At 45.4% G+C, this 9,584-nt stretch overlaps 1 long non-coding RNA gene across 1 annotated transcript in view; it reads right to left on the reverse strand.

Moving 5' to 3' along the window:
* Positions 1 to 8,460, reverse strand: part of LOC112077602 (uncharacterized) — a 15,622-nt gene extending 7,162 nt beyond the window's left edge. The window contains exon 1 of the long non-coding RNA XR_002895440.2: positions 8,385 to 8,460. This is a non-coding gene — a long non-coding RNA (uncharacterized lncRNA). The remainder of the gene's footprint in view (positions 1 to 8,384) is intronic.
* Positions 8,461 to 9,584: the final 1,124 nt, after the last annotated feature.

Below are 9,584 nucleotides of genomic sequence, written 5' to 3' on the forward strand. Positions count from 1 at the left end.
TCCCTCTCTCGTCCTCTCTCTCTCTCTCTCTCTCTCTCTGCTCCTCTCTCTCTCTCTCCTCTCTCCTCTCTCTCATCTCTCTCTCTCTCTCTCTCTCTCTCTCTCTCTCTCTCTCTCTCTCTCTCCTCTCTCTCTCTCTTCTCTCTCTCTCTCGCTCTCTTTCCCCCCTTCATAGAGAGCGGAGGAGAGACCCATCGTTTTCTCAGATCTCCATCTTGATCCCGACGCTCTAGAAGTGAGGGTCCTCTCCCGCGGCCGTGAACCAACCAATCAGAATCCTCTCCTCCGCCTGAACCCACCAATCAGAATTCCTCTCCTCCGCCTGAACCACCAGTCAGATTCTCACCTCCGGCCTGAACCCACCAACAGATCTTCGCCTCCGCCTGAACCCAACCAATCAGATCCTCTCCTCTGCCTGAACCCACCAAGCAGATCCTCTCCCGCCTGAACCCACCAATTCAGATCCTCTCCTCTGCCTTGATCCCACCAATCAGAGCCTCTCCTCTGCCTAGAATCCCACCAATCAGATCCTCTTCCTCCGCGCCTTGAACACCAATCAGATCCTCTCTCCGCCTGGAACCCACCAATCAATCTTCGCCTCCGCCCTGAACCCACCAATCAGATCTTCGGCCTCCCTGAACCCAGGCGCGAGTGATTGCAATCCTCCCTCTGCCTAACCCACCAATCAGATCTTCGCCTCCGCGCTGAAGGGCGCACCAATCAGGACCCGTCTCTCCGCCGTGAACCCATCAATCAACCCGGCTCCTGCGTGCCTGAAGCCCACCCAGAGTTGCGTAGTGAAAATCTCGCCTTCCGCCCTGAAACCCCACCAAATCAAATCGCAAACCACCAGTTCTGGGAGACGGCGGTGCGAGAATCCAGTTTGATGGAGTACTGTCTTGCTTAAGTGTGAAACATTGCCACGGCGCGTCGTCGTCGGTTGTAGCGTGGAGGATCGTCCGTGGGTGTGTGCTGTGGAGGATGGACGGGTTGGCGTTGACGGGGAATTGTTAGACAGAAAGTTTGCGGTCAATACATTATACTGTTTCACCACGGCGTAGTCCGTGTGTGTTTGAGCATGTGTGATTAAGATGCTGGACAGTCGTTCTCAAAACGGGTAGTGTGTAGTGATGGGTGTGGTTTGTATGGTCTCCTGCGCTCTGGCGGAGCGGCTTCAATTTGAGTGCGTGGGAGATGGGACTCGTGTACAAGGTGGTCTGAAAGTGTCCACAGGGATGCTGGCCCGTGTTAAACTGTCCCAATGTGTCCCCACCGTTGTTTCAAGTGCTGGATGTCCTTTGCGTGGTGAAGGAACCATTCTTGAATACACACTCGGAAAACTGTTGAGCGTGAAAAAACCCAGCAGCGATTGCAGTTCTTGACACAAAACGGTGCGCTGGCACACTACTACCAGTACCCCGTTCAAGGTTACTTAAATCTTTTGCCCTTACCGGATTTAACCTTTTGAATGGCCTTATAGACTCATGCTAAGTTTCTCAAACATTTATTATCTGCTTCCATCTATATTGAAGTTTGATTTAACAAGTTGACATCATAGCTTTTCACCTGGTCAGTCCTGTGATGGGAAGGAGATTCCTTCAGATCCGTCCATTCATCTTCTCATTTTTCACATGTCCTCAATACCAGCTGACTTGTACTGTGGACAGACATGTACGTTTTATATTTATAGGTAATGTATGTTGTTTTAATAGACTGCAGAAGATTTGAATGTTCAATTACAATAAAACGAATGACAATACTATTTCCTGTAGGATTGTAATTCTCTGGTCCATCAAGTCAATAGGGAAACAATGTCAACAGACACGTGGTTCCAGACTCCAGATAGATACCTAGTTTTAGATAGATGTTCCAGGGACTCCCAGACAAGGTGTTCCCGACTCCAGACAAGGTGTTTCCGATCGACGGTTCCGGTAGACAAGGTGGTTCCGGACTCCTGACAAGGTGTTCGGGACTCCACAGAATACCTAGTTAAGGTGTTGCTCCAGACGTTGTGCCGACCGACCAAGGTGTTCCGACGGACAAGGTGTTCGACTCGAACAAGGTGTTTCCATGACTCCAGACAAGGTGTTCCGGAGACTCCATAGACCGTTAGAAGGTGTTCCAGACTCCAGCGAAGGTGTTTCCGAGACTCCAGGCACAGGTTGTTCAGACAGCGTTTCCAGGAACTCAGCGGTGTAGATCAGCAGTGTCGACTCCAGGCAAGGTGTCATCCGGAAGTCCGTCCAGGCAAGGTGTTCCGATGCAGCAGGTTTCCAGACACCAGACGTGTGGTTCCAGACTTCCCAGATAGACCTACGTTTAGATAGGTGCAGTAGACAGTTCCAGACTATAAATTTCACTCCAGCATGTTTCTCCACAAGTGGTCTGCTCCAGAAAGGTAGTTGGTCCACACCGCTCAGACAATTCCACTCGAAGTGTTCAGATCCGCAACATGTATCGTGTTCCGATCAGAGCTGTTCAGCCTCCAGCAATTTACATGGATCTAGCAATGTTCAGTCGGTTTGCTCGATACAAGGGTGTTACTCGGCCGTGCGCTCAGCATTTCCAGATACCAGGCACGTGTTCAGACTAACGTGCAGATCAGAGGTACGACTCGATAGATCTTTTTTAGACCATGTTTCAAAAAAAAAGGAAAATCGGAAATGTCTTCAGTCCAATAAGTATTCTACCTTTGCTTATGGCAAGACCTAAATAAGTTCAGGAATTAAATGTGGCTTAGTCACAAGTTGTAGACTAATAATAGTGAACTTTAACATGATCTTTTATGACTACTCATCTCTGATCCACACATACAATTATCCTGTAAGCCGTCCCTCAGGTGAGCAGTGATTTCACACGAGATTCAAACCACAAAGACCAGGAGTGTTTTCCATGTCTCGCAAAGAAGGGCACCTATTGGGTAGATGGGTCAAAATAAAAAATAAAGGCAGATCATGAATATCCCTTTTGAGATGGTACGTACTAATTAACTTGGATGGTGGTCAATTATAAACCAGTCACTAAAGATCAGGCATCCTTCCTAACTCAGTTGGTGGAGAGGAAGGAAACACTCAGGGATTTCAACCATGCAAGCCAATGATGACGTTTAGAAACAGTTCAGAGTTAATGGCTGTGGATGGGAGAAAATTGAGATGGGTATCAACCAACATTGTAGTTACTTCACAATACTAAACCTTAAATGACAGAGTGAAAAGAAGGAGCCTGCCTACAGAAGAAAAATATATCCAAACATGGCATCCTGTTGCAATAAGGCAGTTAAAGTAAAACTGCACAAAAAAATGTGGAAGAATCAACTTTAATCCTCTCAATAAAAGCTTTAATGTTGGCTGCAAATCCAACGAACACCATCACTGTAGTAAGCACTCTTTCATAATTTCAAGTATGCCGTGGTGGCTGCATCATGTTATGGCGTATGCTTGTCGATTCGCCAATATGTTTGTATAGGATAAAAAAAATCGGAATACATCTTTCAAGGCGGTGGACGGCGTGTGACCCGTTCCTGTTAGGTCATTATCTAACCAACATTCGCAGAGTACGACCCTGCCTCACACAGGAAGCGCGCAGGTCCTATTCCAGGGCCACTTGTCATCTCCCGTCTGAGATTACTGCAAACTCGCTGTTGGCTGGGCTCCCTGCCTGCTGCCCATTAAAAAACCCCTACACTCAATCCAGAACGCCGCAGCCCGTCTGGTGTTCAAAACCTCCCAAGTTCCTCTCACTCACCCCGCTCCTCCGCTCTCTCCACTGGCTTTCCAGTTGAAGCTCGCATCCGCTACAAGACCATGGGGCTTGCCTACGGAGCTGTGAGGGGAACGGCCCTCCGTAACCTTCAGCTCTACTCAGGGCCCTACACCCAAACCAGGGCACTCGTTCATCCACCTTCTGGCCTGCTCGCCTCCCCTACCTCTGAGGAAAGGTACAGTTTCCCGCTCAGGCCCAGGTCAAAAACTGTTCCGCTGTCTTGGACCCCAATGGTGGAAACAAACTCCCTCACGACGCCAGGTCAGCGGAGTCAATACCACCTTCCGAGACACCTGAAACCCACCTCTTAAGGAATACCTAGGATAGGGATAAAGTCATATCCTTCTAACCCCCCCCCCCCCCTTAAAAGCGCATGTGATGCACTATTGTAAAGTGGTTGTCCACTGGATATCACAAGGTGAATGCCACCCATTGTAAGTCGCTCTGGATTAAGAGGTCATGCTAAATGACTTAAATGTAAATGTAAATGTAAAGCTTTAAGCACAGGCAAAATCCTAGAGGAAAACCTGGTTCAGTCTGCTTTCCAACCAGGACACTGGAGATGAATGTCACCTTTCAGCAGCACAATAACCTAAAACAAAAGGCCAAATCTACACTGGAGTTGCTTACTAAGACCACACTGAATATTCCCGAGTGGCCTAGTTTACAGTTTTTGACTTAAAATTGGCTTGGCCCTCCCGAGTGAAGCAGCGGCCTAAGGCACTTGAGTCGCCAGTGCTTAGGCGTCACTACAGACCTGGGTTCGATCTTAGGCTGTGTCACGACCGGCCGTGACTGGGAGACCCATGAGGCGGCACACAATTAGCCCAGGGTCGTCCGGGTTAGGAGCGTTTGGCCTGCAGCCGTTTTCCTTGTCCCATCGTCCTCTAGCGACTCCCTTGTGGCGGGCCCTGGCGCCTGCCAAGCTGACCCCCGGTCACCAGCTGGACAGTGTTTCCCCCGACACATTGTGTGCTGCTGTCTTCCAGGTTAAGCGAGCAGTGTGTCAAGAAGCAGTGAGGCTTGGCAGGGTCGTGTTTCAGAGGACACATGGCGCTCCGATCTTCGCCTCTCCCGAGTCCGTTAGAGGAGTTGCAGCGATGCGGACAATACTTGTGATATCAAGAAATTTGTGTGAAAAAGAAGGAAGATCTATTATCAAGACTTAATGGTTTCTAGCGATGATCAACAACCAATTGACAGAGCTTGGAAGAATTTTCTGAAAAAATAATGTGCAAATATGTACAAACCAGAAAGACCCACAGCCTGTATTCGCTGCCTAAAGGGGATTCTAACATGTATTGACTCAGGGGTGTGAATACTTATGTAAATGAAGACATTTTCCTATTTCATCTCAAGAAATGTACAAAAATGCTAAACATGTTTTCACTTCGTCATTATGGGGTATTGTGTGTAGATGGTGAGAAATCAATTTTAATCAAATGTAATTCAGGCTGTAACAACAAAATGTGGGGTAAGTCAAAAGGTATGAATAATTGTTGAAGGCCACTAGCTAGCTTTTGTAGAATTATGGTTATGTTATGCTGTTTATAATTAGTAGTCGTGACTGACTATTGTGTATATGAAATTATATCATAGTTATCAAACAACGACCTGTGAAGTGATGTGCTGTATTGTTAGCCTGCGGTGTTATTTATGCATGACCGCCGCGATTACAAAACTCCGCCCTGCCTGCCCGGCCGACCCAATGACTTAAGACACGCCACGCCCCGTGCGCAGCCAGAAAAACACACACAGAGAGAGAGAGAGAGCGTCCGTTAGTCTATGAGATATGCTGTAAGGTGATTATGTATCGGAGGCTCTGGATGTAGGACCGTCTCAAAGGTAAGACCAAGCAGCACACATGCTTATGGCGGTGGCTTCTTAAACTCATTTTGAACACTTGTTGATGTTTTTTCAAAAGCGTAGCTACTGTCTCATGGTTGAACAGAAAACGCGAACAGGTGACACCTTATTGATACTAGTCAGGCTATGTTGACGCGTGGTCCTCCGTAATCAGGCTAGTTGACGCGTGGTCTTCCGTAGTCAGGCTAAATTGACGCGTGGTCTTCCGTAGCAGGCTAAATTGACGCGTGGTCTTCCGTACTCAGTTGGTAGAGCAATGCAACTCACAGAGAGTGGGTTTGATTCCCGGTATCACCCATACGTAAGAAATGTATGCATGCATGTCGCTTTGGATGAATTGGCGTATATTATTTATTGTTACAATTCCAGGGATATTGGGTGCTACAGTACTGTATATACAGGGCCTTGCAGAAAGTATTCATACCCTTGACTTTATCCACATTTTGTTGTGTTACATCCTGAATTCATAATGGATAAATAAAATAAATGTCTCACCCATCTACACACAGCAATACCCCATAATGATAAAGTGGAAAACATTTTTTTTTTTTTTTTTACATTTCTGCAAATGTATTGAACATTGAAAATACAGAAATATCTCATTTACATAAGTATTCACACCTCCCTGAGGTCAATACATGTTAGAATCCCCTTTGGCAGTCATTTTACAGATGGTGAGTCTTTCTGGGTTAAGTCTCTAAGAGCTGTGAGTCTTTTCTGGGTAAGTCTCTAAGAGCGGTGAGTCTTTCTGGGTAAGCTCTAAGAGCTATCACAGCCATTAAACACTGTAATTATTTGTAAAGTTCACCATGGTGACCTCATGGTGAAATCCCTGAGTGTTTCCTTCCTTTCCGGCAACTGAGTTAGGAAGCGACACCTGTATCTTTGTAGTGACTGGGTGTACTCGCCTCCCTACCTCTGAGGAAGTACAGTTCCCGCTCAGGCCCAGTCAAAACTGTTCGCTGCTCTGGCACCCCAATGGTGGAACAAACTCCCTCACGACGCCAGGTCAGCGGAGTCAATCACCACCTTCCGGAGACACCTGAAACCCCACCTCTTTAAGAATACCAGGATAGGATAAAGTAATACTTCTACCCCCCCCCCCCCTCCCCCCTTAAAAGAGTTAGATGCACTATTGTAAAGTTGGTTGTTCCACTGGATATCATAAGGTGATGCACCATTTGTAAGTCGCTCTGGCATAAGAGCGTCTTGCTAAATGACTTAAATGTAAATGTTATTAATACAGCATCCAAAGTGTAATGATGGAACTTCACCATGCGCCAAAGGGATATTCCATGTCTGCTATCTACCAGTAGTGGGCCTTCTCTGTGAGGCATTGGAAAACCTCCCTGGTCTTTTGGTTTTTTTACCCATCTACCAATAGATGCCCTCTTTGTGAGGCATTGGAAAACCTCCTGGTCTTGTGGTTTGAATCTGTGTTTGACATTCACTGCTTGACTGAGGGACCTTACAGTTATCTGTATGTGTGGGTACAGAGATGAGGTAGTGATTTCAAAATCATGTTAAACATCATGAGTCCATGCAACTTTATTATGTGACTTTTTTTCTTTTGAATTAAGCACATGTTTTTACTAATGAATTTATTTAGTTCAAATAAAATAAATAAATAAATGTAGTCTTGCCATAACAAAGGAGTTGAAAACTTAGTGACACAAGACATTTCAGCTTTTCATTTTTCATAAATTTTGCTTAAAAAAAATCCCAAAACATAATTTGACTTTGACATCATGTGGTGTGGTATTGCTGTGTAGGTCAGTGATGATAAAAAAAAAAAAATGTAATCGATTTTAAATTCAGGACCACAAAACATTGTTATATACAGCGTCTTTACAAAGTGTTCACACCCCTTTACCGTTTCCTCATGTTGTTGTTGTTACACCCTGAATTTAAAATGGATTACATTATTTTATTTTTTTTATCATCACTGACCTACACACAATACCACACCACATGATGTCAAAGTCAAATTTGGTTTTGGGATTTTTTTTAAACAAATTTATGAAAAATTAAAAGCTGAAATGTCTTGTGTCAGTAAGTTTTCAACTCCTTTGTTATGGCAAGACTACATTTTATTTATTTATTTTAACTAAATTAATTAATTAGTAAAAAAATGTGCTTAATTCAACAGGAAAAAAGTCACATAATAAAGTTGCATGGACTCATGATGTTTAACCATGATTTTAGAATGACTACCTCATCTCTGTACCCCATGTTTTCACTTTGTCATTATGGGGTATTGTTGTGTGTAGATGGGTGAGACATTTATTTTATTTAATCCATTATGAATTCAGGCTGTAACACAACAAAATGTGGATTAAGTCAAGGGGTATGAATACTTTCTGAAGGCACTGTATATACAGTACTGTAGCACCCAATATGCCCTGGAATTGTAACAATATACGCCAATTCATCCAAAGCGACATGCATGCATACATTTCTTACGTATGGGTGATACCGGGAATCAAACCCACTCTCTTGAAGTTGCATTGCTCTACCAACTGAGCTACGGAAGACCACGCGTCAATTTAGCCTGACTACGGAAGACCACGCGTCAATTTAGCCTGATTACGGAGGACCACGCGTCAACATAGCCTGACTAGTATCAATAAGGTGTCACCTGTTCGCTTTTCTGTTCAACCATGAGACAGTAGCATACGCTTTGAAAAAACATCAACAAGTGTTCAAAATGAGTTTAAGAAGCCACCGCCATAAGCATGTGTGCTGCTTGGTCTTACCTTTGAGACGGTCCTACATCCAGAGCCTCCGATACAATAATCACCTTACAGCATCTCATAGACTAACGGACGCGCTCTCTCTCTGCGTGTGTGTGTGTTTTCTGGCTGCGCACGGGGCGTGGCGTGTCTTAAGTCATTGGGTCGGCCGGGCAGGCAGGCAGGGCGGAGGTTTTGTATCGCGGCGGTCATGCATAAATAACACCGCAGGCTACAATACATGCACATCACTTCACAGGTCGTTGTTTGATAACTATGATATAATTTCATAACAATAGTCAGTCACACTACTATTATAAACAGCATAACATAACCACTMATTCTACCAAAAGCTAGCTAGTGCCTTCACAAATTATTCATACCTTTTGACTTACCCCACATTTTGTTGTTACAGCCTGAATTACATTTGATTAAATTGATGTCCCACCCATCTACACACAATACCCCATAATGACGAAGTGAAAACATGTTTAGACATTTTTGTACATTTCTTGAAGATGAAATACGGAAATGTCTCATTTACATAAGTATTCACACCCCCCTGAGTCAATACATGTTAGAATCMCCTTTAGCAGCGAATACAGCTGTGGGTCTTTCTGGGTTGTACAATATTTGCACATTATTTTTCAGAAAATTCTTCCAAGCTCTGTCAAATTGGTTGTTGATCATCGCTAGACAACCATTTAAGTCTTGATAATAGATCTTCTTCTTTTTCACACAAATTTCTTGATATCCAGTATTGTCCCATCGCTGCAACTCCTCTACGGACTCGGGAGAGGCGAAGATCGAGAGCCATGTGTCCTCTGAAACACGACCCTGCCAAGCCTCACTGCTTCTTGACACACTGCTCGCTTAACCTGGAAGACAGCAGCACCAATGTGTCGGGGGAAACACTGTCCAGCTGGTGACCGGGGGTCAGCTTGCAGGCGCCAGGGCCCGCCACAAGGAGTCGCTAGAGGACGRTGGGACAAGGAMAACGCKGCAGGCCAAACGCTCCCCTARCCCGGACGACCCTGGGCTAATTGTGYGCCGCCTCATGGGTCTCCCAGTCACGGCCGGYYGTGACACAGCCTARGATCGAACCCRGGTCTGTAGTGACGCCTCAAGCACTGCGACTCAGTGCCTTAGGCCACTGCTTCACTCGGGAGGCCCAAGCCAATTTAAGTCAAAACTGTAACTAGGCCACTCGGGAATATTCAGTGT

This window comes from Salvelinus sp. IW2-2015, unplaced genomic scaffold (assembly GCF_002910315.2).
Source record: "Salvelinus sp. IW2-2015 unplaced genomic scaffold, ASM291031v2 Un_scaffold4745, whole genome shotgun sequence".
Lineage (NCBI taxonomy): Eukaryota > Metazoa > Chordata > Actinopteri > Salmoniformes > Salmonidae > Salvelinus > Salvelinus sp. IW2-2015.